Source organism: Sitophilus oryzae, unplaced genomic scaffold (genome assembly GCF_002938485.1).
Source record: "Sitophilus oryzae breed Bouriz unplaced genomic scaffold, Soryzae_2.0 scaffold_1494_pilon_pilon, whole genome shotgun sequence".
Taxonomy (NCBI): domain Eukaryota; kingdom Metazoa; phylum Arthropoda; class Insecta; order Coleoptera; family Curculionidae; genus Sitophilus; species Sitophilus oryzae.
Window position 1 is genome coordinate 1,916,302 of NW_022146163.1, and position 16,179 is coordinate 1,932,480.

Consider the following 16,179-nt stretch of genomic DNA (forward strand, 5'->3'; position numbering starts at 1 on the left):
TAGATGATAGAATAGATCTTTAAGATTCGCACCCCCTCTCACTCACTCATTGTGAAACATCGTTGAAATATTAGTATTTTAATAAAACACGCTTTTAGATGATAGAATAGATCTTTAAGATTCGCACCCCCTCTCACTCACTCATTGTGAAACATCGTTGAAATATTAGTATTTTAATAAAACACGCTTTTAGATGATAGAATAGATCTTTAAGATTCGCACCCCCCTCTCACTCACTCATTGTGAAACATCGTTGAAATATTAGTATTTTAATAAAACACGCTTTTAGATGATAGAATAGATCTTTAAGATTCGCACCCCCTCTCACTCACTCATTGTGAAACATCGTTGAAATATTAGTATTTTAATAAAACACGCTTTTAGATGATAGAATAGATCTTTAAGATTCGCACCCCCCTCTCACTCACTCATTGTGAAACATCGTTGAAATATTAGTATTTTAATAAAACACGCTTTTAGATGATAGAATAGATCTTTAAGATTCGCACCCCCTCTCACTCACTCATTGTGAAACATCGTTGAAATATTAGTATTTTAATAAAACACGCTTTTAGATGATAGAATAGATCTTTAAGATTCGCACCCTCTCCTCACACTCACTCATTGTGAAACATCGTTGAAATATTAGTATTTTAATAAAACACGCTTTTAGATGATAGAATAGATCTTTAAGATTCGCACCCCCCTCTCACTCACTCATTGTGAAACATCGTTGAAATATTAGTATTTTAATAAAACACGCTTTTAGATGATAGAATAGATCTTTAAGATTCGCACCCCCCTCTCACTCACTCATTGTGAAACATCGTTGAAATATTAGTATTTTAATAAAACACGCTTTTAGATGATAGAATAGATCTTTAAGATTTGCACCCCCCTCTCACTCCCTCATTGTGAAACATCGTTGAAATACTAGTATTTTAATAAAACACGTTTTTAGATGATAGAATAGATCTTTAAGATTCGCACCCCCCTCTCACTCACTCATTGTGAAACATCGTTGAAATATTAGTATTTTAATAAAACACGCTTTTAGATGTATCAAAATTTAAATACTGAATAAATTTTAAAATAAATAAATTTTGATACATCTAAAAGCGTGTTTTATTAAAATACCTACTAATAAGTAGTTTATAACTGTTCGAAACGAAATGAGGTTAATTGGAGAGGGAAACAAGGGTGATTTTATCTGCTGACCATCCACCCACCTAATATGAGGAGACACGGCTAAAAATTTAGTTCATCTGATTGGTGACAATCTACATGGAACTTTCAGATTAGCCCCCGTAGATTGCCGTGTGAGTATGCGGCTTTAAATGCTCCTTCTATATTAACAACACTTAAAATTGATTTTAACTAAAATATATGTTTTTGTCTGTTTTTTTAATGCCTATGATGCATTTTAATTAATTATAAATTAAGAGAATGCTACCTAATGAGTTCTCGTAAAACGACGCGTTATGCAAGAATTATTACTTTTTATGTATTATATTCATACTGTATTTATAGCTATTCTAAACAACTGTTAAATAGTTAAAATCACAGCATACAAACTACAAACATAAATATAATTAACAGACCTATAAAATATAATAGTTTATTCCACACTATTCTTCAAAAACTTCTCACCAGTGATATATGACCATGATTTATACCTTTTTAAGTAACTGAATTGCAATAAATTAATTTTATCCATTTACTTCGTCAAATTCTCATAAACTAATGAAAACGAAATTTAGACCTTCACAAAAATTGCAGATCTTTTAAAATATAAGTATATTTAAATGTTTAAATTTGATCAATTATATCTTCAAAAGAAAGGTCAAGCGTTTCCAAGAGTTCAGATGTACCGTTCTAACTATACAGGATGTCCCAATATTCAGTGGACATAGAATTACTACGTATATTTGGAATCAAAATAAGTTCATTGTACATAATTTACCATCATACAAAACTGTTTCTTTTATCCGCTAGAGCGCATCAAACTTTAAAAAAAAATAAACACATTTTTTCAGATATTTAAAGACCCGTTATTCCGATTTGAATAAGATTTTGGGTGTCTATATTTTGCTAAGTGCTTTAACATTTGACATTCACAAAAATCAAGAAAAGGTACGGGAAGGGTGGCAACTACCCCCACCCGACATAAATTTTAGTATAAATATTTTCCAACTCCACCGACGACATTTTCGTTTCGTAAAATGGCCCCTATGGTATTTACTACATTTTTTGTCTCTTGTAAAAAACGCCACATTGCATAGTTTTTGAGATTTTTTTTGGAGAATATACCCGGTGCATCTCAAAACTGGCTCACCCCTATAACTTTTTTATTATATCAGATAAAAAAACGAAATTTGGTATGTTAGTATATGACATAAATTAGGATTGATTGACATATTCAATTCTTTTCGGCCACTTCCTGTTTCATCGGAAATGACTACAACTTTTGTTTTTTAAATGGCACCTCGGTATTTTTTTACTTTATTCTTTTGAATAAGAAGATTAAGGAAGGAGCATATCAAAAATCTTAGGTCCACCGCGATGGGCCTCAAATATGGCCGACTTAAATTCCGGTTTATCAGTGCCGTTCGAATTTTATTTAAAAAATGTAAAACTATGATGTAGGGTAGACGTGGGGTAGACTCAATAATATGTTGTTTTATTTGACGTTGTGAATAAATGTTGGTAGTTATTAAAATTGTTACAAAAATATATAATTCTAATAAAAATAGACAAGTTATAATAATTATTTATTAACACAAACATCCGATACGCTACTGAAGCAGGTAAATCTGGTAAATCAAATTCTCGTATCTAAATTCTTTGACATCTAATCTTTGACAAGTAGTAAATAAAAGCAAAAATTCAAGAAAAAATATATAATTAGTTAATTTAAGTGAATTTCATAAATAATTGGTTTACTACACGTATGTATATTATATAGTCACTTACTAGCGAAAAGTTGTTCCATTATTTCACTCGATTTTTGCCGAGATCTACCGCACGCTACACAACCAACTATTTTAGAGTCTTTTTCGATAAATCGCGATAGTGTCACTGTTAATTTAAGTTCTGCCACAATTTCCATCTAGATTTACTACCTTTATACAACTATCAGTAGTAGAATAAATAATAAAAACATAAAATAAGCTCCGTAAAGACTGACAAATCCATAAAATTTCAAATAAAATTCAAATGTGTCAAATGAATCGTCAAACAGAACTGTCAAGGATCCCCACCCTAGAGTGATTTTTCCGCCCACCATGCATGAATACATGGATAGCATTATGCTCCTTCCTTAGTCTTCTTATTCAAAGCTTTATTCGATAGAAAATGACACTCTGAATAGAATGACATATCATATGTCAACTTATGACATTTTTGCTTAAAACAAAATTGAATTTTGAATTTCAATCTAGAGTGCCATATAGCTGTGTTAAAAACACTAATTTTTAATCAAGGAGCATTGGAAAATAGATTTGATCTTCTAATGTTATTCGTGCCTTGTCCTGATGGCCGGTTAGAAGATGCCCAAATTGTATTTTTAATCATATCTCAATCTTTTAAAATAGAACAAGGGTGGCTCATTAGCATATTTAACAAAAGCATTTTTTTACGAACAATTTGATACCACACACTTGGTATTTTGAGTCAAATTGTCATTATGAATCGCATGTTGCAATTTTATATAGACAATTCGAAAATGTAAAAGTTGACATATGATATGTCTTTCTATTCAGAGTGTCATTTTCTATCTAATAAAGCAGCAAACACCGAGGGTACCATTTAAAAATCAAAAGTTGTAGTCATTTCCGGTGAAACAGGAAGTTTTTATCTGAAAAAATAAAAAAGTTATACGGGTGAGCAACTTTTGAGATGCACCCGGTATTTTTCTAAAGGAGACCTACAAAATATACATGGTGTTCCAATATTCCATGGACATAGAATAACTACGTATTTTTTGAATCAAAACAAATTAATTGCACATTATTTACCTTTATACAGAAGTGCTTCGTTTGTCCGTTAGAGGGCATCAATCAAAAATTATAAATATTTTTTTAAGCTTAAGAGCCGTTTGGTTTGGTTGGTAGTCAGTGCAATCTGTGAGTATTTCTTTGGCAGCACCGCCAAGTGAAACTTCTTACTAACTATCAATACTAGCTATCAAATAGAAGGATTTGAAGAACATGTTTGAAAAAGTGTAGTTTGAAATGTTGGAAAAGTAATAAATTAAAAATTAATAATAAATAATTTAATTCACTTTCACAAAATTTATATTAAAATATCAATATTTTTGATAGACACATGGACTGGTCACAAATACACGTCGCGTCGCGTCACTACGTATTTTTAACCCGTATCGCGTTACCACTTTTCGTGTCTCTAGCTCGTGTGTCAAGGTCTTGAATTTTTACTCCCAGCGTGCGTAAAGAAGTTTCACTTCAAAAACTAACTATAAATTTACTGAGAAATTCATAAAATTCTGTTAGCGTCAAGGAATAATTATCCCCAATAAATAAATTAACTATTTCTACCTATCTTTTATTTTTATCAAAAACAGCTAATTCATATGTTGAACGAATCATCTGTCGTTGCAAAAACACTTCCATTGACTTAGATAATAGATAAAGTTGTTGTTAGACTGTCGGGCAGCTTGTTCGTGATGTAATTCGTATTCAAGAACGTACCGAGCAGAAACAAAATTAGCTTTAAATAAAGAGATGTTGCAAAATAAAGGATTCAAGTAACGCAAAGGTTAATAAATCTAACTGTATGACTCATAGATGGTCAGTTTAAATTCGGTAATTGCTTCCTCGCTATATTACAGATTTTATATCATATTAAGACGATTTAAAATATAAAAAAAATCTGATAGATTTTACTAAACCCTTAAATTTCTGTTTAGTATATCATATACTGTTCAATTTGCGAAGTTTGAAACTTTCGTCATATTTTTCTTTGAATATTAGGATACCCTGTATACAGTATTTTCGGTGCGGTGATGAATCCTGGACTTACTATTATAAACCCGAAAATAAACACCAATCGCCTGTTTGGATGTTCCGAGATGAACCGAAAGGAGATGGGTGTTCCGAGATAAAAGTGTTCCAAAAAGATGGTGGCAACATTTGTCTAAAAAGCGGGTCATGTAGCAATAATTCCTCTACAAGATAAAAGAACTGTTACTGCTGATTAGTTAAAAAAAACTTGTTTACTGCCTAATATTTCCTATATTAATGTATGGCTCCAAGTCCTGTACGATGAGACAAAAATGAAAAAAAATTGACGCAACTGAGATGTGCTCAACAAACATCTCTCAACTTCAACAAAACAAACGTCTCTCAACTTCTATACAGTCGCATATACTTAAATATTTCGGTTACGTTATGAGGAGGGATACTGACTGTGTGGAAAGACACATTATACAGGGCAAGGTTCGAGGAAAAAGACCAAAAGGCCGCTCGCCCTCCCAATGGATAGATCAGCTATCAAAGCTCACAGAGTGTCCCATTTTGGTTGAAATCATAGGGTATTTCCATTATTAGTAAAGATAGAACGATGCGGTTTGCACAAACCTGTGCCACTTTTTTGTCAAACGGAAGATGCTGTCAACAAAATTTTCATAGCCATCTTCGTTTCTGAGCTACAGGGTCTTTTCGAAAATTTTGCAATTTGTGACAGCCCCCGTATCTCCGTTATTATGGCTGATATCGAGAAGGTGAAAACTGATTGTTATAGAACTTTTTACGTAAAATACAGTGACGTAGTCTGTTTCTCTACGAAAGTAATATTTTTGAAAATATGAACTAAAGTTATGTTTTTTAAATGGGACACCCTGTATATTTATAAATTATATGATCCGCCTTGCTATGATCTTCTCAAAAATATATATGACTCTATATTTATTTTCATTATTTACAGCAATATTTAAAATATATCATTTTCTTATTTGTAGGTCTTGATAAATAACAAAAAATCAAAATGGTATTTACTAAAATAGTTATACACATATTAAAATTTTATTTGGAATTGATATATTTTTCTTTTTTTTATAACGGAATTTATTATAACGGGATGGATTTTCAAATATTTAAAAGCTTGCATAATTAGCTTGCGTTATTAAAGCATTTTTCAGGTGTTCGACATTGTGTTAGTTGCCACGAGATATTTCATATTTCAAAAATCTCCAAAATCAGAAATCGAGAATATACAAATCCGGGAATGAGGGAGGTTATCATATGGGTCAATAATTGGTTCTAATTCATTGATTTGAGAAATAATAATTTCACAAAATTCCAATATTATTTTCGTTGTTAAGTTGTGAAGGGGATGAGCCCCATCTTACTGAAAGTATATTTCACGTAAATTAGTTAAAGGGATATTTAAAAATTCCGATATGATAGCTTCCAAGATTTACCAATAGCGGTAGAGAGTTAAGTTTCCCTAATATATAAATAACTTATTAGTGGCCCTCAAAATAAAACAAGAGACAGATAGCAGTATAATATATATTTTTAATAATTCTTTATTTTTTTTATTATCAATCATGGCCTACTAATAAATATGATCTTTGAATATATGTTTTTAAATATTACAATAAATAGTGAAGATAAATATAGAGTGGTATATATTTTTGAGAAGCTTATGGCAAACCAGATCATATAATTTATAAATATACAGCGTGTTCCATTTAAAAAAACATAACTATAGTTCATATCTTCAAAAATAATATTTTCGTAGAATAACAGACTACGCCACTGTATTTTACGTAAAAAGTTCTACAATAAACAGTTTTCACCATCTCGATATCTTTAACAATACCAGAGAGACAGGGGGTGTGCCAAATTGAAAAATTTTCAAAAAGACCTTGTAGCTCAGAGATGAAGACGGCTATGAAAATTTTGTTCACGGCATCTTCCGTTTGACAAAAAAGCGGCACAGGTTTTTGCAAACCGCACCCTTCTATCTTCACGAATAACGGAGATACCGTATGATTTCAACCAAAATGGGATACCCTGTACATAAAGCACAAGACAGGGAAATATGGAGACAAACTACACACATCACCTGACCACTACATTCCTCTTGTAGGAATAAAGACAGAGAGATTTGTTTACCGAAAGTAATTGTTGAGTTTAAGATCGAAAAACAATTGAGTTTTTGAAGGAAGAAAACATCGAATTGTTACGGTCCTGACTTAAGTCCTAATGACTTTTTTACTTTTTGAAAAAATAAGAATGAACTGAAGGCTATCGGATAGCTGTAATGTTCTACAAGCAGAGGTTTACGCCATAAAGGAAGCGACTAGTTGTATACGAGAGAAAATTGCTGATAGACCAATAGGGGATATCATGATATACTCTGATAGCTTGGGCGCTTTAAGAAGCATCACCATGCTATCAGTCAGATCGACAACTGTGATGGAATGCCGAGAAGCATTGTCCTGGGTCCTGGGTGCGTCAAGGCGTGGCTGCTCTGTGCTGGGTGTCAGGCCACAGCAATGTGGTCATGTGGTGGGCAATCAGCAAGCAGACAGACTCGCCAAAGAGGGGGCCAGGGGAGAGGCCGTGGCAGATGATCCATCACTTGTGACAATCAACACAATGCAGGAAGTTATAGGAACTGCCGTCAAGGCCAAGCAGCAAGAGACGTGACAACACCGTGAGGACTGCGCTACAGCTCGAAGACTATGGTCAGTGGTAGATAGTAAAAAGACAAAGCAACTACTAGAACACAAAAAGAACCTAGTACGCGTAATTGTAGGTGTTGCCACTGGGAACTGCCCCACGGGGGTAAACCTCGTGATATGGAAAGCTTCCAACGATGACTACTGTAGAGAATGCGGAGAGGAAGAAGAAACCATAGAGCACCTGCTGTGCCACTGTCCGGCACTGGAATACCGACGCTTTAAAACTTTAGGGCAAAGTTTTTTGGAGAGAATAGAGGAAGCAGCAGAAGCCAACATCAGCGACAACGGGAACTTTACAAAGAGCTGGAAGTGCTTTAACGCAAAGAACAATTGAGAGGAAGGTTTGGTACAACAATACAGGGGTATCGCAATGGGTCCAAGGCGTCCGAGTGAGGGATCAAACATGATCCTAAACCCCAGCAACAATAGTGTTTAAAAATTATTTGCTTTTTTTGTATCTCTTTATTAAAAATATAAAAGACAACCCCCTCGTACCGTAGAAAATATAAAGTAAGAAAGTACTTTTTTGAAATTTAATATGTTTCTATTGTGTTTAAGATACTTGTCTTTAATAAACTAATAAGACCAACATTTTCTCTCCCAATTATTGGCCATCTAGGGTAAATGCTGAGATCATTTCTTCATAGGCACAAGTAAAACACATGTATACAGACTGAGACTACGCAAACTATTTTTTAAGTGATTACAAGTTGCATTAATTAATGCCAGTTGATAATTAACCTGTATATATTACTGAGCAATGTTTCCTTATGGTGCACCATTTCATATACTGCAGAATTTATAGGTACTATTACTATGTATTATGTAAATTGACGGTTAGTATCACATTTTCATGTCTGATACCATGTTTTAATTCTATATGAAATACGAAGATATTAGATTACTCTTCTAAATATCGAATTTAATTTTTGTTGCTAAATAAACCTTAGAAACAGAAATTGCACAAATTTATTAACGTTTACATTCATAAAAATAAAATAATAGTTTTAAAAATAATTATTGTTCAGATATCTATACACAAATTTGATTATTTTTAATAACATGGACATGGATGTACAAATGTATAATTTGAAAATGCTTAAGCAATGGTTTTAATTTGGATGAATGAATTCAGGATGCGTAATTTTGTAAAAGAATGCGAATCACGACATTAGATACTAATTAATGTGTCTGACTTTACAGCAATCTTTTTGTTGATTTTTTTAAAGTTTTAGGTATATTTTACCAATGAATTTAAAATAACATGAAGCATAAAAAAAATACATTCTAATTTTTATATTCCAAGTTATAGGTGTATCTTATATTACTATTATGTTAACAAGTACTAATTTATTCAAAGTATAATTATTATTTATTATGTTTCTTTATTTGTTATAGTTCTATATTGACTGCCGTGTGAAGGAAAATCTCTTATCTGATGCGCTAAACAAATTAATATACAGGGTGAGTTTTAAATAAGTGCAAATATTTTCAGGCCTAGTAGATCTCGATAAAAGAAACATATTTTCTCTTTGCCATTTTTCAGATAAGTCCAAAATAACCGAGTTATTTAAGTTCGAGGATTACTTGATTTTGTTATTTATTATGTATCGTTTACAGGGGAATATAAGAAAAGTATTAGCAACAGTTTCATGCAAACATTTTGAAATTAATATTTCTAAGTAATGACCGAGGTAATGACCTATCTGGGAACCACTGTGCATAGAGGCTTAATGTGACAAAAAACATTTTTTGGAAGTCAGATTCGGAAAAATATTTCTTTTTCCTCAAAAAGCATGCGCATTTTTTACAGGAGACAAAAAAGGTAATAAATACTAAAAGGACCATTTTACGAAAATTACAGTTGAGGGTCGGAACCTTTGGTGTTACACAGCAAAATAAAAACACTAAATCACCACAATACACCAAAACACTTTTACTTTTAGAAATCTAACTGTTACGCTCAGTTGGCTCTGACTCGGTTGGCTAGATTTTGCCACGCCCACTCGTTGCCCACTGAGCGTGTATATAAACGCTCAACTTGTAGATTGTACTTTAGTTTATAATCATCTGCTGATGATGCTAACATGGTTAGCGAAACGCGCGTCCAGTATTGTAATCAGAAATATGTTGGGAAAACTAGAAGATCAATATTAACTAGATTTAAAGAACATTTAGCTCAGATAAGATACGGTAGACCGGATAAATCTTGCGTTGCCGAACATATTGTTGATAATGAACATTGTATAGATCTTAATAATTTAAAATTAATTAAACAAGTCTCAAATTACAGGCAATTAGATGCATATGAAAGCATCAGAATTAATAAATGTAAAAGATAGTATGAACAAAGTCAAGTTCTTTGTTCCTACTACTCTAGTGGCGGAAATCTAACTGTTACGCTCAGTTGGCTCTGACTCGGTTGGCTAGATTTTGCCACGCCCACTCGTTGCCCACTGAGCGTGTATATAAACGCTCAACTTGTAGATTGTACTTTAGTTTATAATCATCTGCTGATGATGCTAACATGGTTGGCGAAACGCGCGTCCAGTGTAAAAGTAAAAGTGTTTTGGTGTATTGTGGTGATTTAGTGTTTTTATTTTGCATTTTACGAAAAACAAATCTGTCGTCGGTGGAGTTGGAAAATATTTATACTAAAATATATGTTGTGGTGGGGGTAGTTTTTACTCTTTCCCTACATTTTCTTGATTTATGTGACAGTCAAATGTTAAAGCACTTAGCAAAACATAGACACCCAAAATCTTATTCAAATCGGAATAATGGTTCTTAAAATATCTGAAAAAATGTGTTTATTTTTTTAAAGTTTGATGCCCTCTAATGGTCAAACAAAGCACTTACATTATTTTTATTGCATGAAAATTTCCTTGACACAGGTTGAGTTTATTCAGGTAGCACTTGGCAGCCATATTTCCTGTCAGGAGATTTGTTGAAATTCATACTTTATCGATGATGAGAGTGCTGAGCATTAGCAGTGATTGCATCCTCTTTGATTTTAAAGACTGGCTCTAATCAAAGGAAATTTTAAATATGCCACCAAACATTTTGTTTAAATATGATCCCAGTACTCAAAAATAAAAACACTAAGAAATGAACTTAGTTTTGAAATGTGAAATAAAACTTATTCAAGAAATAAATACAAATCATCAGTGTAGCGTAGCAAGGCGGGGGCGTAGGGAGCGGTCCGCCCCGGGCGGCGTCCTTCCAAGTACCTGTAGGGCGACCAAAAATTGTTATAAAGGCGGCGGATTGACTCTGTAGGGGCGGCAAACTTCTCTCCTAGAAGCTCTCCGCCCCAGGCGCCCCTAACCCACGCTACGCCACTGCATATCATGACCAAGAAAGAAAAAAATATAAGTTCAAAAGTTTACTATTGTAATCTTAAGGGTAATTCAAGGTAAAAATCTACTGTTGTTCGCGAAATACTTAAAAAAGATGGTGTGTGTGTGATAAATATTTCTATAAAACTCAACCACAAATCCTATATTGTTTAAGTGGCTATTCACAATAGTCCTGTCTAAAACGTAAAGATGCAATGTTAAAATATTTGGGTCAATGTGTTAGGCAAGAAACGACATTGTCTTAGGAAATAATTCATTTTAATGCTGAAAATATATTTATTTTGTGACCAGAAAAGATGCAACACTGATCTAGTTCAGGAAAAAGGTCAATGCACAATGGAATCTATGGAAATCGTGTGTATTTCCAAAAAAATATTTTATTTGCTCAATTAATTCAAATTTAGAGACTCGCACTGTATAAAAAGTGCATGTGTGCACCTCTTGTGATTGCTGATATAACCAATGTAATGTATAATGTAATACACAGAGATAGATATTCTACTCAAACACAAATACAGGGTAGGAAGGTAACTGCAAACCTGAAGTATGTTGAAAAATATTGTAACTTCTACAGGGTGGCTCTAAAAAGTGGAAGTTGATCAGGATGATTGTTTTTTAACTGGAACACTAATATGCTTTGATAGTTTCAGAAATATTAAAAAAGAAATAAAAAAATATATTTTTTCAGCCTTTCTATAATATACCGGGTGCGTCTCAAAAGTGGCTCACCCCTATAACTTTTTATTTTTTGAGATAAAAACATGAGATTTGGTATGTTACTATATGACATAAATTAGGATTGATTGACCTATTCAGTTGTTTTTGGTCTCTTCCTGTTTCACCGGAAATAACTACAACTTTTGATTTTTAAATGGCACCCTCGGTATATTTCTACTTTATTCGATAGAAAATGGCACTCTGAGTAGAATGATATATCATTTGACATATCATTGACAACTTTCGACATTTTCGTTTAAAAAAATCGGTTTTTAAATTTCAATCTAGAGTGCCGTGGCCCTGTTAAAATCACTAATTTTTAATCAAGGTGTCTTTGAAAAATATATTTAATCATGTAATGTTTTCCATGTCTTGTCCTGGACGGTTAAAAGATTCCCAAATCGATTTTGAAATCATATCTCAATTTTTTCAAATGGAACAAGGGTGGCTCGATTATTAGCATATTTGGAAAGAGCATTTTTTTACGAATAATTTGGTACCACACACTTGGAATTTCCAGTCAAATTGTCATTATGATTCGCATGTTACAATTTCAAATGAACTATATGCGAAAATGTCAAAAGTTGACATATGATATTATATTATTATAATCAGTGTGTCATTGTCTATATGTATAATAAAGTAAAAATATATCGAGGGTGCCATTTAAAAATCAAAAGTTGTAGTCATTTCCGGTGAAACAGAAAGTGACCAAAAATAATTGAATATGTCAACGATTCCTCATTTATATCATATAGTAACATACCAAATCTCGTATTTTATCTGAAAAAATAAAAAAAGTATAGGAGTGAGCCACTTTTGAGAGGCACCCGGTATATAAAACATTTATTATAAATACAAGAAATGTCCTGAAATCAAAACTATACTAGGTATTTACTATAGTCGCTCTGTATTTACTTTGCTATAAATATTGTAATCTAAAACTATACAGGGTGTTCAAAATATTAGTCAAACTTTCTAAAATAAAAAATAATTTTTCTTTGCTTTTTTTATGGAACACCCTGTATATTGTATATACCCTGTTTATATTACATATGGCTCTGCCCACATTACAAATATTCGCAAAACCGTTAAAAACTTTGAAATACTTTAAATACAAAAAAATGTTCATTTTTTAATTCTCCATCTCACAAAAAAAATATATAGAATGTTCCATTAAAAAAAAAAGAAAAACTATTTTATACTTTAGAAAGAGTGACATAGAATTTTGACCACTCAGTATGGTTTAAGATTATTTTATTTATAGGAAAGTAAGTATTATAAGAAAGTAAACATAAAAAAGCTAATCATGTTTTTCGCTTCCACCAAATATTTTTTTACGTGTACTAAGAGTAGCAAAAGACGCATTGTTGTCATATTAACAATTTTATTAAGCATTGTGGCGATAGACAAACATTTTTTAGATTTTAAGTTGGCTGTACTTAAACTGCCGTTAAACGGTAGCTTACTAAAATGCCGTTAATAGGTATGACGTCGTTGATGTGACGCACTTGACGGGCTTTATGAAATATAGGAATTTTATAAGGACTAACCAACGCTATCCACCCCACCAAATAACCAACTTAACCAACGCAACTAACCTCGATACTGATAAAAAAATATAAAAAACAAATATAAATTAGTAAAAACCAACCAACCCCACCAAATAACCAACTAACCAATGAATTAACACCCTCCAAATAACCACGCTAACCAACCCGCCAAATAAGTAAACTGAACCAAACCAATCCAACCAAAACGAGTGAAACCATAATGCAATAAGATCACGCTATAAGCAAAAAAAATATAAAAAAGTCTGGTGAGAGTGAGATTTGAACCACGGACCATGCACTCACGAAGCGATAGCCTCAGCCACGGAGCCACAGGTACTCTTGCAAAATGCTTATAGGTAGGCATTACTTTCCGCCGACATGAACGACATTACAATATCTATAAACGGCATTTTAGTAGGCTACCGTTTAACGGCTGTTTAAGTACATCGTTTTAAGTTCGGTATTTAAAAACCTTTTTCATAATGCGAGAGAAAAATGAACAAAAACAATATGAAAAAAATCCCCTGATATAGAGGACGGTGGGTAACGCTAGATAGTCTCTAATGCCGGGCCCGACCAAGCAGACGAAACAGTGCAAGTCAGAAACATTCATGTTTTAGGACAAAGTTGTTAGGTTGAAATCTAATACATTTTTATCTCATTTTTGTTTGTTTCAAAATTCGGAGACTTTTCAATGTCCCGTCTCGGTAAAGATCAAAGTGTCTATGTTTTGTTCGTATATTTTGCGACAAGTTGTCGACGCAGTGTGGGTAGCGTGTGCTGCCAACAGTAGGAGACCAGTGAAATCACACATGGTTAATAAAACTCAAAACCTCATTCGCAATAACTAAACTTTTGACTTTTTTGTACTTTTGTCATTGCGGCGTGGATAATTTGTCTCAAGTTTGTCTTGTCAGAAGTCTCCATTTTTTGTGACAAGTTTGTCTTGTTTTTGTCTCAAAGTCGTGTTTATTTTTTGTCACCTTGGTCTGGACCCGACATAAACGGTTGAATATACAGTAAACCTCAGATGAAAATGGTATAAACCAATAATAAAAAAAAAATTATTTTATTCATTATAATTAGCAAATCTTCGATGCCAAAAAATACAAATATACCTTTTAAATCCATTCCAATAAATAATTTTCAAACACATACAATTAAGTCTAATTACTAGCAATAAATAAATTGACGAAATCACTTATGCAGTTTGCGGGCAGACGTATTTCTGTTTTCGCGCTAATTTTTTCCTTTTGGCGAATTAAGAAATTTTATTTAAACAACGCAAGAAACTGATTTTTATTATTGATTATTGCTCTAATTATACTATTATTATGTGTTAATAAATTAATGATTAGAAAGAAATACAAATAAACCAAAATTAACTAGTTTGGACGTTGTGTAAACGATTTGCTCGACTAGAAAAGATAGGTAATTGCTATCTTTTCGAATGTTGAAGAAATCTTGCTGATTAATTTTTTAAAGCGATGTTTCTCTATGCTTTAAACTTAGGGTGTATTGTACAGAGTGTCCCAAATTTGAGCCTCATCATACGCATCTCTAGGAGCCTAGTAGTGATGGGCATTACGATTCTTTTTAGTGAATCGAATCACAGAATTCAATTTCTCATATTGAATCGACTCCTACGATTCGTTCATTTGAACGAACCACATGCACAATTTACGTTTCATAAAAACAAGATCGTAACTGGCACTACCGGCGATAATTTGATAGGACAATTACTTAAGAGACCAGACCAGTTGTTTTCCAACACTTTATATGACACTGACGTAATTGGATTGATTATTTTACCAATAATATTAAATTATCAATGCAATTTATATACTATTTAAATACAAAAGTCAAAGCAACAAGACTGTAAGTCTATTTTGGCTTTTGTATTACAAATCAGGTCTCTTTGGGTTCAATGGACGCCTTTTTTAAATACTATTTAAAAATGGCTTAACTCAATTGAACGAACCGGATTGCAAGCAATGAATCGAATCTCACGATTCATTTTTAATACTCGTCAAAACGAACGACTCGTTCAATCTTTGCCCACCTCTAGAACCTAGCAGAGATACGAGGTCAGTTAAATGGAGGCAAAGTTGCGCAATTTGATTCTGATCCAAATGACCCTTTAAAAGTTTAAAAATTCCGAATACCATCCGAATATTTCTGAAAAAAAAACAATATCTGCGATTTTATTTTCGTTTTTTAATGACTCTTTGAATCAATGTAAGAAAATTTCTCTGAATTCTAATTCTGAGCTGGCAAGTATCTAGCAAAAGCATGCTGTATGATAGACCTATGCTTTATCTAGACTTTATCTTTATCCAGACGTTCTTCAGAAGCTACTATAATTGTTACATACTTATTACTACGTATTTTGTTCTACAATATGGTGTTATCATAGCGTTGCAAAATTGTTATAGTTAAATTGGGCGAGGGCAAAAAAAAGTCGGCGACGCTTTAAAGGTGCGTACAGCAACCTGACGAGTCGAGAGCGAGATATTCCAAATTTGCAAATTTCGGATGTTATCTACAAATGTTTAGCCGTCAAAATTAAAATTACACCTTTGCGCGCTTCTCAGCTCCAGATATCACGGAACTGGAACTGCTGACTGTACCTTTGCTTTTTAACACTAAAATGCAATCGATTTTGAAAACATGAGTCTTCAGAAAACTTCAGCAAACTCATTTGCATGTTTTTGTACATGGCTCTTTGGAAATAAGTTGAGGGCGGTTTATTTCACTATACTTATTATTATTAATGCGGATTCTCACGACTCATGTAAATGGCAAGTACGCCAATATTTGCATACTTGGCAAGTATACT